This window comes from Odontesthes bonariensis, chromosome 11 (assembly GCF_027942865.1).
Source record: "Odontesthes bonariensis isolate fOdoBon6 chromosome 11, fOdoBon6.hap1, whole genome shotgun sequence".
NCBI classification, from domain to species: domain Eukaryota; kingdom Metazoa; phylum Chordata; class Actinopteri; order Atheriniformes; family Atherinopsidae; genus Odontesthes; species Odontesthes bonariensis.
Window position 1 is genome coordinate 25,818,630 of NC_134516.1, and position 23,176 is coordinate 25,841,805.

At 42.7% G+C, this 23,176-nt stretch overlaps 9 non-coding genes across 9 annotated transcripts; all 9 read left to right on the plus strand.

Moving 5' to 3' along the window:
• Positions 1 to 695: 695 nt before the first annotated feature.
• trnaq-uug (transfer RNA glutamine (anticodon UUG)) lies at positions 696 to 767 on the plus strand. The gene has a single exon. It is a non-coding gene; the product is annotated as a tRNA-Gln (tRNA).
• Positions 768 to 1,101: 334 nt separating this feature from the next.
• Positions 1,102 to 1,174, plus strand: trnav-aac (transfer RNA valine (anticodon AAC)). Its single transcript has one exon. It is a non-coding gene; the product is annotated as a tRNA-Val (tRNA).
• A 2,137-nt stretch (positions 1,175 to 3,311) lies between these two features.
• trnaq-uug (transfer RNA glutamine (anticodon UUG)) lies at positions 3,312 to 3,383 on the plus strand. The gene has a single exon. It is a non-coding gene; the product is annotated as a tRNA-Gln (tRNA).
• Positions 3,384 to 5,140: 1,757 nt separating this feature from the next.
• Positions 5,141 to 5,212, plus strand: trnaq-uug (transfer RNA glutamine (anticodon UUG)). The gene has a single exon. It is a non-coding gene; the product is annotated as a tRNA-Gln (tRNA).
• Positions 5,213 to 5,546: 334 nt separating this feature from the next.
• Positions 5,547 to 5,619, plus strand: trnav-aac (transfer RNA valine (anticodon AAC)). The gene has a single exon. It is a non-coding gene; the product is annotated as a tRNA-Val (tRNA).
• A 437-nt stretch (positions 5,620 to 6,056) lies between these two features.
• trnaq-uug (transfer RNA glutamine (anticodon UUG)) lies at positions 6,057 to 6,128 on the plus strand. The gene has a single exon. It is a non-coding gene; the product is annotated as a tRNA-Gln (tRNA).
• A 344-nt stretch (positions 6,129 to 6,472) lies between these two features.
• On the plus strand, positions 6,473 to 6,545 carry trnav-cac (transfer RNA valine (anticodon CAC)). Its single transcript has one exon. It is a non-coding gene; the product is annotated as a tRNA-Val (tRNA).
• A 1,367-nt stretch (positions 6,546 to 7,912) lies between these two features.
• trnaq-cug (transfer RNA glutamine (anticodon CUG)) lies at positions 7,913 to 7,984 on the plus strand. The gene has a single exon. It is a non-coding gene; the product is annotated as a tRNA-Gln (tRNA).
• A 12,764-nt stretch (positions 7,985 to 20,748) lies between these two features.
• Positions 20,749 to 20,822, plus strand: trnat-agu (transfer RNA threonine (anticodon AGU)). Its single transcript has one exon. It is a non-coding gene; the product is annotated as a tRNA-Thr (tRNA).
• Positions 20,823 to 23,176: the final 2,354 nt, after the last annotated feature.

Consider the following 23,176-nt stretch of genomic DNA (forward strand, 5'->3'; position numbering starts at 1 on the left):
TTGGTTTCTTCTTGCATATTCATTTACAATTCTTCTATTTATCCATGGTCTCCCAGATGAGTGTGTTACAATCCCACTTCTGACTCAATTTGTTGCGACTCCACAAACTCTTTCCGCCAGTAACAAAATTTGAGAAAACTTACCTCATTCTTTGGCTTCCGGAACACTCGTGAACCAGTATGGCTTCAGTTTCAGTAGTGTAGTGGTTATCACGTTCGCCTAACACGAGAAAGGACCTCAGTTCGAAACTGGGCGGAAACATTACTTGCTCCTCCTTTATTTATTTCATCCTTGTTTGAAGATGTATGACTGCACGTTAATGATAGCAACATCAACATATTCATAATTATGGATAGGAGGGGAGCCTCATCTGCTATTCTTGACATGTAAAGTCAATTTTTGCAAGTTTTCAAAAGATTTTCTGATGCTATGGTGTGAAACGGACTTTGGCGAATCCCTAGCTGCTGAGCGAAAATGGCAGCCTTCGGTCAAGGAATCGAACCCTGTTCCTCCGCTTGACAGGCGGATTCTAACCTTTGACCAGCAAAGATACAGAATGTGTTGCTTGACTGTCGTGCCAATTCTGAGAATACAAGTTGTAAGAGTATCACTGAAAAATTAACAAAAAAACACGTTGCTAAAACCATTTCATGGTCAAGCATTTGCATGACTGAGAGAGTATTGACTGTGGAAGGGGTTCCATGGTGTAAAGGTCAGCACTCTGGACTTTGAATCCAGTGATCTGAGTTCAAATCTCGGTGGAACCTTCAGGTGTGTGCTGTCATGGTTGTGTTCTGGAAAGAAGATGAGTTGAGTAGGCTAGTCAGTTGTGAAATTGCACGATTGATCAATTCCTGCTGAGAGGATCTGTGGTATGTAACGTCACACCTCTGTGTTGATAGTTGAATCATTTTATGTTTCTTCTTGCATATTCATTTACGATGCTTCTATTTATCCATGCTCTCCCACAGGAGTGTGTTACAATCCCACTTCTGACTCAATTTGTTGCGACTCCACAAACTCTTTCCGCTAGCAACAAAATTTGGGAAAACTTATCTCATTCTTTGGCTTCCGGAACACTCGTGAATAGGTATGGCGCCAGTTTCCGTAGTGTAGTGGTTATCACGTTCGCCTAACACGCGAAAGGTCCTCAGTTCGAAACTGGGCGGAAACATTACTTGTTCCTACTTTATTTATTTCATCCTTGTGTGAAGATGTATGACTGCATGTTAATGATAGCAACAGTGTTAATTTCGTCAGCTTTTTTTAATTTAGTCTTAGTCTTAGTCATAATGACGAAAATCAATTTTAGTCTTAGTCAAATTTTAGTCATTTTAGTCAACACTGACTGTACATAATAGAACTTCTCTACACACGGCGGCATGACCAATCATTATCATGCAGGTTGTTTTGTTGTACTTGTTGTAAACGAAATGGCTCCAGCTCCAACAAACCGTATACCGGCAGGTGAGCTAAATGCTACAACTAGCATGCACATGGCGAGTTACACATCAAAGCAACAGAAGCTATGGCTGCAGCAACCTGAATACATTACATGAACAATATATACAGCCATACTCACGTTTCATTTACGCACACACCACTTGCCGGGACATTAATCAACAGCTCGATCTTCACTCTGTCGACTCAGGGCACACACCTGTTCTAACCGAGCACCGACAGTTACGCTACATGACCAGCAGGGGGCTGCTCCGCTCTGAACTGACCAACACAACTTTGGAGCCTTTTCTACATCAAGAAACACTTATATTAACAATTACAAATTACAAATTAATTATAAACAATTAAATTTGTTAATGTCCATTCGTCCATGGCTTGTAAATTTCGTCTTGTCTTAGTCTCGTTAACGAAAATCATTTTTTATTCTCGTCATATTTTTATTTTCTGGAAGCATTTTTGTGCGTCATCGTCTCGTCATCGTCACGGGTAAAAGGGGCGTTAACGAAATATTTTCGTCATCGTCCTAGTTGACAAAATTAACACTGAATAGCAACATCAACATATTCATAATTATGGATAGGAGGGGAGCCTCATCTGCTATTCTTGACATGTAAAGTCAATTTTTGCAAGTTTTCAAAAGATTTTCTGATGCTATGGTGTGAAACGGACTTTGGCGAATCCCTAGCTGCTGAGCGAAAATGGGAGCCTTCGGTCAAGGAATCGAACCCTGTTCCTCCGCTTGACAGGCGGATTCTAACCTTTGACCGTTGAAGAAGATACAGAATGTGTTGCTTGACTGTCGTGCCAATTCTGAGAATACAAGTTGTAACAGTATCACTGAAAAATTAACAAAAAAAAACGACGCTAAAACCATTTCATGGTCAAGCATTTGCATGACTGAGAGAGTATTGACTGTGGAAGGGGTTCCATGGTGTAAAGGTCAGCAATCTAGACTCTGAATCCAGTGATCCAAGTTCAAATCTCGGTGGAACCTTCAGGTGTGTGCTGTCATGGTTGTGTTCTGGAAAGAAGATGAGTTGAGTAGGCTAGTCACTTGTGAAATGACACCAGATTGCAGGATTGATCAATTCCAGCTGAGAGGATCTGTGGTATGTAACGTCACACCTCTGTGTTGATAGTTGAATCTTTTTTGGTTTCTTCTTGCATATTCATTTACGATGCTTCTATTTATCCATGGTCTCCCACAGGAGAGTGTTACAATCCCACTTCTGACTCAATTTGTTGCGACTCCACAATCTCTTTCCGCTAGCAACAAAATTTGGGAAAACTTACCTCATTCTTTGGCTTCCGGAACACTCGTGAATAGGTATGGTGCCAGTTTCCGTAGTGTAGTGGTTATCACGTTTAACTAACACGCGAAAGGTCCCTAGTTCGAAACTGGGCGGAAACATTACTTGTTCCTACTTTATTTATTTCATCCTTGTGTGAAGATGTATGACTGCACGTTAATGATAGCAACATCAACATATTCATAATTATGGATAGGAGGGGAGCCTCATCTGCTATTCTTGACATGTAAAGTCAATTTTTGCAAGTTTTCAAAAGATTTTCTCATGCTATGGTGTGAAACGGACTTTGGCGAATCCCTAGCTGCTGAGCGAAAATGGGAGCCTTCGGTCAAGGAATCGAACCCTGTTCCTCCGCTTGACAGGCGGATTCTAACCTTTGACCATTGAAGAAGATACAGAATGTGTTGCTTGACTGTCGTGCCAATTCTGAGAATACAAGTTGTAAGAGTATCACTGAAAAATTAACAAAAAAACACGTTGCTAAAACCATTTCATGGTCAAGCATTTGCATGACTGAGAGCGTAAATTGACTGTAGAAGGGGTTCCATGGTGTAAAGGTCAGCACTCTGGACTTTGAATCCAGTGATCCGAGTTCAAATCTCGGTGGAACCTTCAGGTGTGTGCTGTCATGGTTGTGTTCTGGAAAGAAGATGTGTTGAGTAGGCTAGTCAGTTGTGAAATTGCACGATTGATCAATTCCTGCTGAGAGGATCTGTGGTATGTAACGTCACACCTCTGTGTTGATAGTTGAATCTTTTTTGGTTTCCTCTTGCATATTCATTCACGATGCTTCTATTTATCCATGCTCTCCCACAGGAGAGTGTTACAATCCCACTTCTGACTCAATTTGTTGCGACTCCACAAACTCTTTCCGCTGGCAACAAAATTTGGGAAAACTTATCTCATTCTTTGGCTTCCGGAACACTAGTGAACTGGTATGGCTTCAGTTTCAGTAGTGTAGCGGTTATCACGTTCGCCTCACACGCGAAAGGTCCTCAGTTCAAAACTGGGCGGTAACATTACTTGCTCCTCCTTTATTTATTTCATCCTTGTGTGAAGATGTATGACTGCACGTTAATGATAGCAACATCAACATATTCATAATTATGGATAGGAGGGGAGCTTCATCTGCTATTCTTGACATGTAAAGTCAATTTTTGCAAGTTTTCAAAAGATTTTCCGATGCTATGGTGTGAAACGGACTTTGGCGAATCCCTAGCTGCTGAGCGAAAATGGCAACCTTCGGTCAAGGAATCGAACCCTGTTCCTCCGCTTGACAGGCGGATTCTAACCTTTGACCAGCAAAGATACAGAATGTGTTGCTTGACTGTCGTGCCAATTCTGAGAATACAAGCTGTAAGAGTATCACTGAAAAATTCACAAAAAAATCACGTTTCTAAAACCCTTTCATTGTCAAGCATTTGCATGACTGAGAGCGTAAATTGACTGTGGAAGGGATTCCATAGTGTAAAGGTCAGCACTCTGGACTTTGAATCCAGTGATCCGAGTTCAAATCTCGGTGGAACCTTCAGGTGTGTAATGTCATGGTTGTGTTCTGGAAAGAAGATGAGTTGAGTAGGCTAGTCAGTTGTGAAATTGCACTATTGATCAATTGCAGCTGAGAGGATCTGTGGTATGTGACGTCACACCTCTGTGTTGATAGTTGAATCTTTTTTGGTTTCTTCTTGCATATTCATTTACAATTCTTCTATTTATCCATGGTCTCCCAGATGAGTGTGTTACAATCCCACTTCTGACTCAATTTGTTGCGACTCCACAAACTCTTTCCGCCAGTAACAAAATTTGAGAAAACTTACCTCATTCTTTGGCTTCCGGAACACTCGTGAACCAGTATGGCTTCAGTTTCAGTAGTGTAGTGGTTATCACGTTCGCCTAACACGAGAAAGGACCTCAGTTCGAAACTGGGCGGAAACATTACTTGCTCCTCCTTTATTTATTTCATCCTTGTTTGAAGATGTATGACTGCACGTTAATGATAGCAACATCAACATATTCATAATTATGGATAGGAGGGGAGCCTCATCTGCTATTCTTGACATGTAAAGTCAATTTTTGCAAGTTTTCAAAAGATTTTCTGATGCTATGGTGTGAAACGGACTTTGGCGAATCCCTAGCTGCTGAGCGAAAATGGCAGCCTTCGGTCAAGGAATCGAACCCTGTTCCTCCGCTTGACAGGCGGATTCTAACCTTTGACCAGCAAAGATACAGAATGTGTTGCTTGACTGTCGTGCCAATTCTGAGAATACAAGTTGTAAGAGTATCACTGAAAAATTAACAAAAAAACACGTTGCTAAAACCCTTTCATTGTCGAGCATTTGCATGACTGAGAGAGTATTGACTGTGGAAGGGGTTCCATGGTGTAAAGGTCAGCACTCTGGACTTTGAATCCAGTGATCTGAGTTCAAATCTCGGTGGAACCTTCAGGTGTGTGCTGTCATGGTTGTGTTCTGGAAAGAAGATGAGTTGAGTAGGCTAGTCAGTTGTGAAATTGCACGATTGATCAATTCCTGCTGAGAGGATCTGTGGTATGTAACGTCACACCTCTGTGTTGATAGTTGAATCATTTTATGTTTCTTCTTGCATATTCATTTACGATGCTTCTATTTATCCATGCTCTCCCACAGGAGTGTGTTACAATCCCACTTCTGACTCAATTTGTTGCGACTCCACAAACTCTTTCCGCTAGCAACAAAATTTGGGAAAACTTATCTCATTCTTTGGCTTCCGGAACACTCGTGAATAGGTATGGCGCCAGTTTCCGTAGTGTAGTGGTTATCACGTTCGCCTAACACGCGAAAGGTCCTCAGTTCGAAACTGGGCGGAAACATTACTTGTTCCTACTTTATTTATTTCATCCTTGTGTGAAGATGTATGACTGCACGTTAATGATAGCAACATCAACATATTCATAATTATGGATAGGAGGGGAGCCTCATCTGCTATTCTTTACATGTAAAGTCAATTTTTGCAAGTTTTCAAAAGATTTTCTCAAGCTATGGTGTGAAACGGACTTTGGCGAATCCCTAGCTGCTGAGCGAAAATGGCAGCCTTCCGTCAAGGAATCGAACCCTGTTCCTCCGCTTGACGGGCGGATTCTAACCTTTGACCATTGAAGAAGATACAGAATGTGTTGCTTGACTGTCGTGCCAATTCTGAGAATACAAGTTGTAAGAGTATCACTGAAAAATTAACAAAAAAACACGTTGCTAAAACCATTTCATGGTCAAGCATTTGCATGACTGAGAGAGTATTGACTGTGGAAGGGGTTCCATGGTGTAAAGGTCAGCACTCTGGACTTTGAATCCAGTGATCCGAGTTCAAATCTCGGTGGAACCTTCAGGTGTGTGCTGTCATGGTTGTGTTCTGGAAAGAAGATGAGTTGAGTAGGCTAGTCAGTTGTGAAATGACACCAAATTGCACGATTGATCAATTCCTGCTGAGAGGATCTGTGGTATGTGACGTCACACCTCTGTGTTGATAGTTGAATCTTTTTTGGTTTCTTCTTGCATATTCATTTACAATTCTTCTATTTATCCATGCTCTCCCAGAGGAGTGTGTTACAATCCCACTTCTGACTCAATTAGTTGCAACTCCACAATCTCTTTCCACGAGCAACAAAATTTGGGAAAACTTACCTCATTCTTTGGCTTCCGGAACACTAGTGAACAGGTATGGCTTCAGTTTCCGTAGTGTAGTGGTTATCACGTTCGCCTCACACGCGAAAGGTCCTCAGTTCAAAACTGGGCGGTAACATTACTTGCTCCTCCTTTATTTATTTCATCCTTGTTTGAAGATGTATGACTGCACGTTAATGATAGCAACATCAACATATTCATAATTATGGATAGGAGGGGAGCCTCATCTGCTATTCTTGACATGTAAAGTCAATTTTTGCAAGTTTTCAAAAGATTTTCTCATGCTATGGTGTGAAACGGACTTTGGCGAATCCCTAGCTGCTGAGCGAAAATGGGAGCCTTCGGTCAAGGAATCGAACCCTGTTCCTCCGCTTGACGGGCGGATTCTAACCATTGACCATTGAAGAAGATACAGAATGTGTTGCTTGACTGTCGTGCCAATTCTGAGAATACAAGTTGTAAGAGTATCACTGAAAAATTAACAAAAAAACACGTTGCTAAAACCATTTCATAGTCAAGCATTTGCATGACTGAGAGAGTAAATTGACTGTGGAAGGGGTTCCATGGTGTAAAGGTCAGCACTCTGGAATCTGAATCCAGTGATTAGAGTTCAAATCTCAGTGGAACCTTCAGGTGTTTGCTGTCATGGTTGAGTTCTGGAAAGAAGATGAGTTGAGTAGGCTAGTCACATGTGAAATGACACCAGAGTGCATGATTGATCAATTCCACCTGAGAGGATCTGTGGTATGTAACGTCACACCTCTGTGTTGATAGTTGAGTCTTTTTTGGTTTCTTCTTGCATATTCATTTACGATGCTTCTATTTATCCATGCTCTCCCACAGGAGTGTGTTACAATCCCACTTCTGACTCAATTTGTTGCGACTCCACAAACTCTTTCCGCTAGCAACAAAATTTGGGAAAACTTACCTCATTCTTTGGCTTCTGGAATACTAGTGAACTGGTATGGCTTCAGTTTCCGTAGTCTAGCGGTTATCACGTTCGCCTCACACGCGAAAGGTCCTCAGTTCAAAACTGGGCGGTAACATTACTTGCTCCTCCTTTATTTATTTCATCCTTGTGTGAAGATGTATGACTGCACGTTAATGATAGCAACATCAACATATTCATAATTATGGATAGGAGGGGAGCTTCATCTGCTATTCTTGACATGTAAAGTCAATTTTTGCAAGTTTTCAAAAGATTTTCCGATGCTATGGTGTGAAACGGACTTTGGCGAATCCCTAGCTGCTGAGCGAAAATGGCAACCTTCCGTCAAGGAATCGAACCCTGTTTCTCCGCTTGACAGGCGGATTATAACCTTTGACCATTGAAGAAGATACAGAATGTGTTGCTTGACTGTCGTGCCAATTCTGAGAATACAAGCTGTAAGAGTATCACTGAAAAATTCACAAAAAAACACGTTGCTAAAACCCTTTCATTGTCAAGCATTTGCATGACTGAGAGCGTAAATTGACTGTGGAAGGGGTTCCATGGTGTAAAGGTCAGCACTCTGGACTCTGAATCCAGTGATCTGAGTTCAAATCTCAGTGGAACCTTCAGGTGTGTGCTGTCATGGTTGTGTTCTGGAAAGAAGATGAGTTGAGTAGGCTAGTCACATGTGAAATGACACCAGAGTGCATGATTGATCAATTCCAGCTGAGAGGACCTGTGGTATGTGACGTCACACCTCTGTGTTGATAGTTGAATCTTTTTTGGTTTCCTCTTGCATATTCTTTTACGATGCTTCTATTTATCCATGCTCTCCCACACGAGTGTGTTATAATCCCACTTCTGACTCAATTAGTTGCAACTCCACAATCTCTTTCCGCTAGCAAGAAAATTTGGGAAAACTTACCTCATTCTTTGGCTTCCGGAACACTAGTGAACAGGTATGGCTTCAGTTTCTGTAGTGTAGCGGTTATCACGTTCACCTCACACGTGAAAGGTCCTCAGTTCAAAACTGGGCGGTAACATTACTTGCTCCTCCTTTATTTATTTCATCCTTGTGTGAAGATGTATGACTGCACGTTAATGATAGCAACATCAACATATTCATAATTATGGATAGGAGGGGAGCCTCATCTGCTATTCTTGACATGTAAAGTCAATTTTTGCAGGTTTTTAAAAGATTTTCTGATGCTATGGTGTGAAACGGACTTTGGCGAATCCCTAGCTGCTGAGCGAAAATGGCACTTTTCCGTCAAGGAATCGAACCCTGTTTCTCCGCTTGACAGGTGGATTCTAACCTTTGACGAGCGAAGATACAGAATGTGTTGCTTGACTGTCGTGCCAATTCTGAGAATACAAGCTGTAAGAGTATCACTGAAAAATTGACAAAAAAACACGTTGCCAAAACCCAAGTTGTGTTGAGTAGGCACAATTTGTTGCGACTCCACAATCTCTTTCCGCTAGCAACAAAATTTGGGAAAACTTACCTCATTCTTTGGCTTCCGGAACACTAGTGAAGTATATATTTAAAAAAAAAAAAAAAAAAAAGCTCGGTGGAACCTTCAGGTGTGTGCTGTCATGGTTGCTTTCTGGAAAGAAGATGAGTTGAGTAGGCTAGTCAGTTGTGAAATTACACCAGATTGCACGATTGATCAAATCCAGCTGAGAGGATCTGTGGTATGTAACGTCACACCTCTGTGTTGCTAGTTGAATCTTTTTTGGTTTCTTCTTGCATATTCATTTACGATGCTTCTATTTATCCTTGCTCTCCCAGAGGAGTGTGTTACAATCTTGCTAGCGTTAGCACCAATTTAGCACGCTAGCTAGAAACTCCGAACATTAGCATCATCTTATGACGTTTTATATCTATGGTTACAAAGTGCATGACTCGTCTCACTCAGCCAAAACGTCAGGCAAAACTTACCGTTTACTGGCGTATCTCACTTTTTATGTTACAGTGAGAACAGGCATGCTAACCTCTAGCTCATTAAGCAGGTGTTAGGGTGGTTAGTAAAAGCGACGAGTAAAGTTACCGTTCCAAAATGACCGGGTGCCCGAAGAGTAATATTGATATAAAATACAATATCATCAGATATGCCTACCACTTCATGTACTTACCGAACAGTATAACCGTTAAAAGTTGAGATGTTGCTCTTTCTTCAGTAGACCGATTGAGTAGAGACTGAGTCGAGACAGTTCTTGCTTCAGCAGAGCGGTGTTCGTACATGGGGTGGGGGTTATGGGGTCACACTTGAGGTGTGAAATACAGGATCAGAGTTTAGAGTAAAAAGTTCATAATAAAAAAATTAAGTTAATAATTAAACATTTACACTTAGAGGTTTGATTCAGTGACACTTCCTTTTTTACACTCGGTTTTGACAACAACTATTTATCTACTGAGAGTTAATTATAATGGATTAACTCTATCCAAAGTATAATTAACTTTACTAGTGTATGTCTAGTTTAACACCAAGAATTCAACTCTTCGTCGCTATTTAAATCCGTCCTGAGTGCCCACATGGATCTGGATCTCACTAACCGTGCTGTATGCCAATAAACACAGAGAGACAGCTGTTAGAAGACTTTCTTCTGCAGCTTTCCTTCTGATTTATTTATTTTTTAACACATATTCAGCAGCAGGATGTTTATTCATCAATTAGCCTACTAATAATGAATTATGAGAGAGATTTCACGTATTGAGAGCGACTTCCATTGTTATTGTTATTATTATCACGTATATCAGCAGTTCAGAATATTTGATCATTTATATTTATAATATAATATTTATACATGTAAATAAAATACATAATACTCACAAGAGTTCCTGATTATTATCTATTTATGGACATAACACTGAGACGCTCCATATGTGAGTCCATTGTTGCCAGTTAACTGCAGCCTTGCACCTTTCAGCAGCAGCTGTTACCGCTGAGCAATCAGTTCCCTCTGCACTGAGGATCATATGAAAGCAGCTCCTGCAGCTTCAGGTTAGTGTCACAGGGCTCTGAACTTTGTGTTAGTGCAGTTTGGCAGGAGCAGGTCCCAGGCAGGCTTTAATTATATTGCAGCAGAATGAGGTGAGTAACTGCTAGTCTATCCCAGTGCTTCTAAGTGGTGGCACTGAACCTCTGCTGCCTTAAATGTCTGAGGCAAGCAGAACCTCATTTGGTCGCAGCATTACACTATGAATATGCAGTTAAGCTCAACAGGACTGGGCATGTTAAGGGGAGGTGGTGGTTGGACCCCACTGGTCTCTAAATGTACTCAGAACTTCATATGAGATGTCCCTGTTTCTGCAGGGTTTTGTGGATGTCTTGTGTGCTGATTGGAAGCATCACCTGCATTCCTGCACAAAGCGGTAAGCTGATCCCAATCAAAGCTCTGCAACTAAAAGCAGTTTAAATTGACTCGGGTGTAAATAGAAGGCTGATCTTAATTCTCCTTTTCTTCACCCATGTATTCAGTTTATGGACAAGCTCTATCTAAGCCAACGTATCAGAAAGCAGCTGGAACCAGTGGTTCTGCAGCACAGCAGCATGGCGCTCAGGGAGGTCAGTCTGGAGCTCCTGGCAGCAATTACCAGTTTGAAGATGGGAGCTGGAGCCTTTCATCTGACACCAGCGGCGAGGACGAGCCAGTCTTCACTCCTGTGACCGACGAGGATCAAGTCTACGCTTACAAATCTCGGTCCCGCTACAACAAGAAGCGTGTGCTGTTCAGCCAGTTCCGCTACAGCCCAACAGAATCTGAGCCAGACCACGGCAAAACATCTCAGCACAAGGTTCAAGTTCAGAGCGGCTTCTGAGGATCTTTCTGGTGAGGCTCATTTTACTCTGCATGTGTGCTCTCTGTAGCTGCTGGTAGGTGACTGACTTTCTTTGTCTTGCAGATCTGCATATTCTAGAGGCATCGCTGCTGCTGCTTGAATAAATGGCTTTAACTTGAATACCTTGTTGCTCCATCAAATGGCTCCTAGCTGTCTCTGGATCATCCAGTTGTGGGTTGGAGGGGATAATTGAGGGCCTGACAGGTTGACATGACTTAATCCTATAAGTAAGGTGTTGGCATTAACTCAAGGACAGTTTCTGCTCAAAGGTGAGCTTGTGAAGGTCTTGACGGCTTCAGCTTGGAATGCATTCCCAACTAAAAATGGCTGAAAGCCAACTGCAGCTCTCTGACAGCAGTGGGTAAAGGTGTGGCCTTGAGCTCTATCAGAAGATTCCACTGCTGCATATTGTGCTGAGGGGGAAACCTTTACACTGTAGCAATCCTCACCCTACAGCTCTGGGTAAGGGCAGACCCATCAGATGCTGGGGCCATGTGAAACCTGGACAGGTCAATGGCCGAGGATGGCTTCATAACTATCTTATGTGGCTGCAAAGGTCTGTTACTTTGAATACTTGTAATGAAGCTTGTGCTACACAAATCAAAAGATGTGGCAGCTACTTTTAGTGAAGTGGCTTGGGAACAAAATTTATCGGCTCAATGTTGTCGCTTACTCACTACCTGGAAGTAAGTTGGATCAGGTGGTGGGGGGGCAAACATCTAGTGGAGGACCCTGTTCATGACATCTGAAACCCAAAGCAGAGTATTTTTTTTTTAAATCTATACATTACCATTGAGGTTGGGTCACGGAAACTGAAAGGAGCCTCACCAGCAGAGGTGTGGCCAGAAGGTCATTGCCTATCAGGACGGTAGCATAGGACCTGCTTGTGAATATTAGCATGTAGGGAAAAATTAAAGCTGAAGAAAAAGGCCTTTTGTGTTGGGTTGTTCAGGAGGTTGACCTGAAGCAGGTACCAGGTGGCCAAAAGGGCTGCATCATCAGTAGCTGCTCAAGCTAAAATTCAGGGATGGGAAGAATTTGTCATCTGTTCCCATTTCTTTGGTTGCATCTATAAAATAACAGTTTGACATGCATGAAATGGCATTTTTGCAGAAAACGGGTGATTCCCTGAGATGCATCTGGACCTTCAGCTGTTCAATGAAGTCTCATCAGAAATGGTCTCCATGGAAGGGTGGCTGTCAAGAAGCCGTTCTTAAGGAGGGGAAACGGGGAGAAAAGGCTGAGCTGTGCCAAATGACACAAGAAGTGGACTGAAAATCAGTGGCAACAGGTCTGATGGAGGGATGAATCCTCCCCAGAGCCCGGGGAGGGTTAGAATAAATCCAACAACTCTCATGGATTCTGTTCATTACATCAGATCTTACAGATCAAACATCTATTTTGTTCTACATTTGGATGCAAGAAGACGAGCCAGGTGTTGGAATATATTCAGTTAAGTCGTGAGCTGTACAACCACACAGTGGACTGTGCACAAAAGCATTCACTATCCTGTCTGGAACATGAACAAACATGTCTGATTAATACTGGGCATAATGCAACATCAAATGTTCCATCTATATGTGAGAATCAGATGTCTTACCTGGTCGTCCCTACAGCAAGGACACTGCCTGTGGGGCCTTGCACATAGTTGACATATACTGACACATAATTAAAAGAAAAACTTCTGTGGACTTGTTTCCACACTTTAAGTCACTCACATTGTTAACCTGCAGGTTGCAGTTTAAATATGAACATGATAAAGTTGGGTCTTTGTTGGATTTTATGAAAGTAATTATGAGGACAGATGACGTGAACTACTGTAACAAATGTTAGTTTTCAGAATTAAAACAACCTGGGGATATAAATATTCTCATTTTCATAAATAAATATGAAGTTCAGGTGTGACAGTCAACATTTTACAGTAAAAAAAGACTTTCTCAGAAACTTAGACCCATATTAAAAAAGATCATTATTCAAATAGACACATTTTCCCTTTTAAATGAGTTAAAAATGTAACTTTAACTTCAGTGTATTTTCAGTACAGTTCCACCTCACTGATGGCTGGTAAAGCCTCCACAGTACAAAGAACAGAAAACAGTCGCCTACAGACTATAAAGTGCTCAAATGTCACATTTCCCATGTTGGAAGTTTGCTGTGTCACAGGGAGTCTGAGGGAGTCTTTGGTTGTTCTCACAAGGCAACAAGTTTTCAGCAGGAATGATGGAAATCCACAGAAATCATCGAGACAAATTTGAGAAACACTTCCAGATATGAACAAAATGATGGCACAAGGTGCTTTAAACATTTAACCTCCGTTATGTCCTGTTTAATCAAGTTCATCTGAAATAAATCTAAGATCTCCTCCATATCACTTAATAAAAGAGCAGCTCTGCATCATGTTGTCTCACGTTTCTACATCTCAGCTCAGATATTAATCTGAGCTTTAAACATCTCAGAGTGCGCAGAAGGCAGTTAGCGTGACTTTAGTAAGAATACACCCTCTGCTATGTTCCAAACACATCCATGCTTCTAGATCCTCTGGATGAGAGAGCTGCAGAGCTCCTTATTCCTGCCAAGGAGTCAACATTATTTTAGAGTCATCCCATGTTCATTCCTCACATGTTGCAACAAACCTTTTTAAATGTCAGAAGTGTTCATTTTCAGAGCTGAATTGAATGCAGCACGATCTGACTGGGTCCCAGGTGAGGTTTATGAGTGTAATTAGAGCAGGTAGAGCACCAATATAAAGTCAGCTGCAGCCTCAGATGAGTTACAGCACAAATCTTCTCTCAACAGCAGTCACTAGATTGCTGTTTTTGACCAGTTTTATCTGAGTTGTGTTGCTTCTGTTTTGTCTTGTTCAACATGATGTTTAAGGTTTTCTTCAGGTGAGTCTTCATGTTTAATGGTTTAGGTTTTTGTTCTCCTATATACTAAAGTTTCTTTCTTTTCTTTTGAAATCCAAACAGGATTTCCTGGCTTTGTGTCCTGCTCTTCAGCATTGGAACATGTTATCCCCCCCAGAAAAGCAAGTATATCAACATTTAGGTGCAGTTTATATAAAGGCAGCCAACATGGGAAGTTGTTTAGTCTGGACATGCTCAACCCATGATGTTGGTAGGAATGAGAGGGAAGAGGGTCTGCAACTATATTAATCATGCAGCACCAAATCTTACAATATATTAGACTTCAGGTTTAATGACCCACTTGAAATTCAAATACTCCTTTAGCTTTGTTTATTGTTACTAAACATATTGGCAGTGATACAGAGGCTACTGACAGCATGACTAACCATGCTGTCATACTTTGCTTCAACTAATTTCTGGGCTCAGGTCAAAATAGTGGGTCCTCTGGCTCTGGCAGCGGCTCCTCTGGGTCTGGCTCCGGCAGTGTCTCCTCTGGCTATGGCAGCGGCTCCTCTGGGTCTGGCTACGGCAGCGGCTCCTCTGTCTCTGGCTCCGGCAGCGGCTCCTCTGGGTCTGGCTACGGCAGCGGCTCCTCTGGCTCTGGCTACGGCAGCGGCTCCTCTGGCTCTGGCTACGGCAGCGGCTCCTCTGGGTCTGGCTACGGCAGCGTCTCCTCTGGGTCTGGCTACGGCAGCGTCTCCTCTGGGTCTGGCTACGGCAGCGTCTCCTCTGGGTCTGGCTACGGCAGCGTCTCCTCTGGGTCTAATGCTGGCTTTACTGCGCAGGACGCAGACTTTGCTCGTTTCCTTGCTGCCCTAACGAACTTGAAGATCGAAAGTTCTTTCCCACAGTCTGTCTGGACCTCCGACCAGGTCCCTAAGGACACATCTGAGATGCGCACTGTATACCCTTCATCCCACGTCGTCCAGTCCAGCAATGGCTACCAACGAGCCCGCGACTCCAGTTCGTACGCCAAATACTCCCAGGATGCTTTTGACCACGCTGATGCCAAGACTGGGTCTAAAGGGCAGAAGTTGTACTAAGGTAAAGCTGGACTAGTGTCTGAAGTATTGAGACTCCTGTATCAATACTGACCCCTTCTGTTTTCTGCAGGTGACTCTCATGGACACTTCCATGGAGATTTCAACATGTGGCTGAACTCTGGCAAAATAAACTTTACCAATAAAATGTGGTTGTCTGTGTATCGAGCGCTGACATCAGTATACTTTAACTCAAGGTTTGTTTTCACTTCATAGAGGTTTTGAGCCTTCACCACACCCACTGAGGCTGACTCTGCTTTTGAAGGGCAAACTGAATACTTCTGCTTTAAATTCCACCACTACATGTTTCCTTCTCCTCTTGGTTGAATTGCATTACACAAACCCAGACCAAAATAACTTGATGAAGCTCAATACAGTGGCCGTGCTTGCCCTTGCACCATGAAGGTGTTTCAGTTAAATCTGCACTCGCTGGCCTTTTCCAAGCTTTAATTGCAAATGACTTGTTAGCCTATGCTACGTAGCCTTGCCCCTCCTCTGCTTGGCACCACTTGGTGTCTTCTGTGTGCTTCATCAGAGCCATACATCCCTCTTAACCAACTGTCTCGACTTGCCCCCTGTGTGTGCGGCCTTTGTTCATCTCACCTGGGACACCAGCTAGAGGGCTATGACACTGTGCTTCATACAGACTCGGTCCTAAACATGGCATGGTCCCATGTTGGGATTTTCATCCTACACAAGACTTAAATCTCTCCCTGTGCTTTTGTTTTCCTGACTCTACCACCTGAAGTGCACGCATGTGGAAGATGCACTCAAATGCCCTTGGGTGCAAATCTACATGATCAATTTGGAGCTGGAAGCTGACACCCTCTCTACCTTTAAGATTATGCCTTAAACTTTGTTTAAATCAACAATGGTTAATGGGATTCCAATATATCAGCACAGTTATTTTTTTACCAGAATTTTAATGCACATAAAACAGGTTTCTAGGACTGCCTTCTTTCACCTTTGTAATATTGTTAAAATCAGGAACGTCCTGTCTTAGTGATGCAGTAAAACTGCTCCATGCATTTGACTTTTGTAATTCTTTATTGCATTCAGAGGATGCAACATCAATAGGCATGTTCTGGCACAACCTGCCATTACAGATTGTAAAGGCTATTAAAGCACAATAGAGTGGTACAGGGTAGGGTTGTCAAAGAATATTCTACATTTGAATAGGTTTTTAAAAAGAAAAAAAAAAAAGTGAAAATTAATATTCGAATGTTGAAAAACATCTGCGCAGCCGCCATCTGCCTTGAGTCGGCACACTGCATGACGGGGGTCAGGTCACAGGAGTCACACCGTCTGGTAAAGCGTCACTGCTTAAAGTTGATGGCAGAAAGTTCAGGGCCCAACTTGACTGCGGGCACAAAGAAAGTGATTTTAACCCCCAATAATATATAAAGGCCCACCTGGAAATACTTCAGATTTTGGTCAGTTGCTGGAAAAATTTAGAAGCCTTGACAGTTGTATACGAGCTACAGTTAGCGTATCATTTGACCACCAGCAACATGAGGTTACATCTTGAAAATAGACTTGGCATAACATGAAAAAAAAAAAATTGTTAAATGTTTCAACTTGAATAAACCACCTATACAAGTAGTGAAGTCTGTTAACTTTAGCCAAAAAAAAAAAAAAAAAAAACCCTAGGCAAGGTCATCATTTGACAAGACTGCTGAAGACAGCACTGGCTGTGGCTTAACTGCAGAAGAATATTTAAGGAGTATCCAGCCAAGTATTTCAAGCACAACGTTTGTTTGGCAAGCCTTCAGGTTGGCTACTGTGCACTCAGCAACCTATAGAAGGGGTTGTGTCTGGCTGCCATGTACAGGTGTAGAGAAATGGCTGTAAAGGATGCTGTAGCTGATCGCTATAGTCAGTTGAGCAACTATTTAACACTTCCATAGCAATTCCTCTCAAGATGCAGAGCTTTGAGAAGCCATGTTGGAAACCAAAAGCAGAACGCCCAAGTCACATATGCCAGGCGATGCCTGCCATTTGCCTTGAACCCAGATGGTGTACACAGGCCATTGTTTCCCTTAATCATTCTGAAGCGAGATCATTTGACAAGATTTTATTCAAAGACTAAAAAGAATCTTTTGCTGTTGGATTCAGCTTTCCAATCTGAAACAGAACCAGATTAGTTAGAGCATTGAGATAAAGACATTTGCAGGTACCACTCAACATACCCTCTGCACATCATGTTCAGCTCTAGCGGGCACTTGGGAAGAACTTTTTCTGCTGCCCAGAACCATGGCTGTCAGTAATATGCTCCTTCAAGTAGTGGACATCCTGAAAGTAGTCTTTGCCCTTCTCATGCTGCTGGCTGAAGGTGCTGTAGGTTCCAGAGGGGTACAAGCCATACAAAAGCCTGTAGTCAAAGTTAGGAGATCCACCCACACCAAAGCGTGGCACCAGTACGGTTGCGGATCCCGGTCCAGACCCTTGGCGGTCATCCGGGTAGCCGAATTCCTCCGTCTGCTGCTGGTAATTCCCGAGTTCAGCTTCCTTGGTGACACTGGAGGTCTCCCCTGACTGGAGGACAGGGCCAGGTGGTGACAGAGGGGCTGCAGGGAGACCGTCAGTGAGGCTGAGGGCTTGGGCTGACGCATCCTCAAAGACTGAGGGAGCAATAGCCCACTGGGTTTCTGTGTGGAGACATTTCACAATTAGTCCTTTTCACAGCAGAAGTTCTGAAACCACAGAGTGTTAACATATTCTTAACTAAGCAAGATTTGCTAGTGACTACATGAAAACGCACAGACACCTTTAGGCTTCCAAACATATTTTGGGCCATCTACACTCCAAGCAGAAGATTTACCTTGTGGTCCAGATTGGGCAGCTCCAGGTTGCAGAGCGCCAGCGTCAGATCCTACATCAACAGGCACATAAGTGACAGTAGAGTATCCTGTTGCAGGCAGGCCAGAGCCCAAGCTGCTCAATGCTGGACCCGTCTGAACAGCCTGTAGGACACCAGAAGCTTGCACAGCCATTTGCACGGGCACAACGGAGCCAGAGCTGCTGAATCTTGGGTCTGCCTGAAGAGCACCTTGGACAAAGCCAGGAGCTTGGACAAAACCGGGAGCTTGGACAAAACCAGGAGCTTGGACAAAACCAGGAGCTTGGACAAAACCAGGAGCTTGGGCAACCAGTTGCGTTGGCACAAATGAGCCATAGCCGCTGAGTCTTGGGTCTGCCTGAAGAACAGGTTGACTTAGACCAGAGGATAGCACAGGTGTCGCCATATAAACGTCACTGGAAGCAGTGTAGGGCACGGTCACCGGGCGGCCAGCGGCTGCTCCCTGGTAAGAGCCAAAATGACCTGCAGCTCTTGTGCCGCTGCTGCTCTGGCCTGCTGATTTTGAACCTGGGTGCATGAGAACAAGTTTAGCAGAAGCTGATTCAAGCAAGCATGTAGTGTTTTACCACAACAGATGATAGCACACCTTTAGTGGGAAAGCCCCATGTAGCAGCAGTCAACAAGACAAAGAGGGAAACCCTGAAATTATGTACAGCAAAGAGTAAGAATGCAATATTAACTAATGTTTCCAATCAATCAAACAAAAACTGTAAAAGGCAGCTTGTGCTTATACCTCAGGAAGAACCCAGCAGCTGTCATGGTGAAAACAAGCTATGAGAGGAAACAGCAAGGGTGAAGGTTTATAAATAATGCCACAGACCAGCCCAGACCAATCAAAGCTTAACGTGCTAACAACAGACAGCTGCTTGTGAGGGACTATCAGGACAGGTGGACGCTGGAGGCTCATCTGGTTGCTCTGGTATCAGCCTCATTGTCTCCTCTGGCCTCCACCCTCCTGTCTGTGCTAAAGGCACTTAGTCACTGCCAAATATTTTACTGTCGTAAAATAGCTCTACCCAAATTGTCGTAATTCTCAGATTTTCTATTTCAGTTAAACGTAGAAGCTGGAAATAACATCCTAGATGTTGAGTTTTCACACCGACCCACTCACACATTTAACAAGTTAACTTTTTAAGTTCTATCTAATTAGAAATAGTGCAAGTTCGGTGCCATCTGTTGGTTTCCTTAGCGAGGAAATAGTTTTTGAATTGCTCTGTATGAATGAATTGGATTCATTCTGAATTGAATTAATTGGATTATAATTACAATGAATTAAACTCCAATTAGCCTGAATTGGACTTTATTACTGAAGTACCCTGAGATGACATTTGTTGTAATTGTAATAGTTTATTTTGGCAACATTTTAAACAAACTGACATTATTCTGTCTTGGAAAACACTGCTGGTGGAAAACATGATACTGGCTGCTGAAAAACTGGCAGAAGTTGACCTTCCAACGTGACAGTGACAGGAAGTAATCAGCTGAAGTCGTCCAGAGATTAACAGAGAACACAAATCAACATTCTGGAATCCGGACTTCACTTCCATCCAGAATCTGTGGTTGGAACCACAGACCAGAAGAGACAGAACAGAAGCCTTCACAAAGCTGTGATGTCATCACTGTAGTGACATCACAATCGATGTCATCTCTGATCTTGTATGACATCACAAAGTTTATACAGGCCAGACACTTTCACTGCTTTTTCACAGTTGGTCAGGAGTTTATCTGAAGAAACACGTCCAGTTTTTGAAGCACATTTGAAAGTCACAGCAAACGGTTTTCACATCACCTAAAAAACACTTAATTACTATCTTAAATAATCATTTTAACAAGCACTTAGAAACAACGCTTACTTACTATCTTAAAAAAATGTGATTTGAAGTACTCATAAACAACAAGCAAAATGAGTCAAACCAAGAAACCATCTCCTCCACTTCAGTGGTGTGACATGGCAGACGACGATTTGCCCGAGGGTTTCTACACGTGTCCCATTACTTTTGGCAGTAAGGAAAGTTATGAGGAACCCAGCAACTGTTGGAAAAAGAACAATCCCAGGTCTCTGCTGCAGCTGGGACTCCTCACTCAGAGGATGTCCAGCTCCTGCAGGATCATCTCCAGGCCTCCGTAGTTCCTCCAGTCAAGTGGAAGTTTCCAGTTTCACAAACCGAGGGGATTCCCTCTAACGCCTCTGCTGCCGACCGAGATTATGGATCAGAGAAATGACAGAACTCTTACCGACAGAAGAATGACAGGATCAGCTATTTATAGCATGGGATGGATATTCTGAGGACAAAGCTGCTGAAGAAACATTTCTTTCTGACAGGAGAAAAAGACAGAAGAGTGGCAGCATAGAGCGGCTGCTCCATGACTGAGGAAAAACTAAAGAAGGTGGAAAACTGTTTGACGTGTGAGCGGCATCTCCGTCAAAAGTGTGAGCAGGAGCTCAAGCAGTGCAACCGAGTCACTGCAGGATTGTGTGAAACTCTGAAAGCAGCAGCAGCAGAAACTGAATATCAGTCAGTTCTGAAAGAGGCAGAGAGCTGGAAAGAGCAACTGAAAGAAAAGAGCCACGTTGGTGGAGCGGAACTCTCTCTTTGATTAGCCAGAACTATCGAGAAAAGCCAGGCTTTCTGCGAATCCAGCTTCGTGGAACACCCCTCAGGACTTCCAAAACTTCCAGACTTCCGAACTGGGTTCCAGCTCCTGCTCTTTATTCTTTCATCAGTTTTATGAACCATGTGGTGCTGTGGCTTAGTTGGTCAAAGTGCCTGTCTAGTAAACAGGAGATCCTGGGTTCAAATCCCAGCAGTGCCTTTGGGCCTTCAGAGCAAGCTATGACTTAGCATATAAAACAGCTTATTATGAGCTTTCTACTAAATGCTTTTCACTGGTCCACTTAATGAAAGTGCGTATAAATAGCACACAGCTTTTAAAGTCTCATTTATGCCTTTTTTATGCTTTCAGAGTGTAATTTTCCTCCGTTCACATAACAAGTCAAATGGTTAGGGTACAGTACGGTGGAGGTTCTCCTTCTGTCACACTACATAACATCAAAATTAATGTACAAACCGTGAAATAGTCCGAGTTAGAGTAAAAGCTGAGGGCAGGACGTCAATTCCTTGAAATATGTAGCGGAAAATAATACGCAAAAGCATAAAAAAGCCTTGTAAAAACACAGTAAATGACTTGGCGTGTAATAAGTACACCGCTTCATGAGATCTGGCTGTAACTGGTGAAAGTGACTTCCTCATGAACAGCAGGATCTGAGTTGAAAACCCAACAATATCTGCAAAATATGATGCAGTTTTGAACCAATTGGAGGCACTTCTACTCATGGCTTTAACTATTCTTGAGGTACAGAATCACAAAAACCACTTCCTGAGGTGGATCCAGTTCCTGCTTTTTATTCTTTCATCAGTTTTATGAACCATGTGGTGCTGTGGCTTAGTTGGTTAAAGTGCCTCTCCTGTAAACAGGGGATCCTGGGTTTAAATCCCAGCAGTGCCTGTGGGCCTTCAAAGCTAGCTATGACTTAGCATATAAAACAGCTTATTATCAGCTTTCTACTAAATCCTTTTCACTCGTCCACTTAAAGCTGTCGTCGGCAACTTTTTTTTAGTCATATTAGCTTGAACTGTCATGGGATTCTGGAAGTAGAATATTAAATAGGCTGTTTAGGAAAAATCCCAAAATCTGTAGCTCCCTCTGAAGCCTGCAATCATGCCTGCAAAAATCGAGCGCTCCCGGCTGTTTTTAACCAATCACCTTAGGTTTATTATTTATCTATTATCTGAGCAGAACAGTCACCAACCACGTCTTCCATGCTGAGCGTGAGTCTGCCCCCAGCTTGTGTGCGCGCACACTGGTGTGAACTCACTTGCACAACCTCGTCCACAGAGGGGGAGGGACCTGAAAGTTGTATCAGTTCGAATTTTCCGACTTTAGACTCGGAATTTTGAAAACCTGCAAATGGCAGCTTTAATGAAAGTGCGTATAAATAGCACACACCTTTTAAAGTCTCATTTATGCTTTTTTTATACTTTCAGAGTGTAATTTTCCTCTGTTCACATAACAAGTCAAATGGTTAGGGTACAGTACGGTGGAGGTTCTCCTCCTGTCACACTACATAACATCAAAATGAATGTACAAACCGTGAAATAGTCAGAGTTACAGTAAAAGCTGAGGGCAGGACGCCATTTCCTTGAAATATGTAGCGGAAAATAATACGCAAAAGCATAAAAAAGCCTTGTAAAAACACAGTAAATGACTTGGCGTGTAATAAGCACACCGCTTCATGAGATCTGGCTGTAACTGGTGAAAGTGACTTTCACATGCTTTGCATTGTTGGTCTTGATCAAATGATGGACCTTTAAATGAGCATCATGGTTATTTTGAGTCTGTTCTTTGGTCAGACTTGATAAAAAAAATTTTTGAAGTCACAGTTAGTTTTGGGAGAGTCTCAGGACCTTGTTTCCTGAAATGGATCCAGTTCCTGCTCTTTATTCCTTCATCAGTTTTATGAACCATGTGGCCCTGTGGCTTAGTTGGTCAAAGTGCCTGTCTAGTGTAAAAATTGGCTTTGTTCTTAGACATTATGAATGAAATAGTCTCAGTACTTTTCCATGATGACCTAAAGTGATCCAGGAGTAGGGAGACAAAACAATTGGGAAAGCAAGGGCAGATTCACACGTACACATTGTTTTGGGCTGATCCAGAGAATATGACGAAGCATGTTGGACCCACTCATGTCCAATCATACTCGGTCGAGTGTGAGTCCAACCTATGAGGCTATAAATACAAATGATAACCGGAAGTCGAGGTGCAGTCTGACGGACTTCCTGCGGGATATGATATGCTTTGACGTACTGGTGACCTCTCCTTCCAAGATTAGTTCCGGATCAGAATGCTGAACTGATGTTCAGCCAAGAGGAGAACCGAGCACCAAGCAGTGACAGGATTGGTCCAGAAGATACTACACAACATCATAAAAAATTGTATTTGTTCATCTGTTGTATTTCATGTAATCATTAAGCTGATTAATCATTTTGTGGGTATAAATCAACCAATCATTAGTATGACCATTGCCAGTGGGGTGACTCGGCTGTTTGGAGCGGGACCTTAGACTTTGAAAGTTAATGAGTTGGTCGGTCGCCAAGTGGAACTGGGGC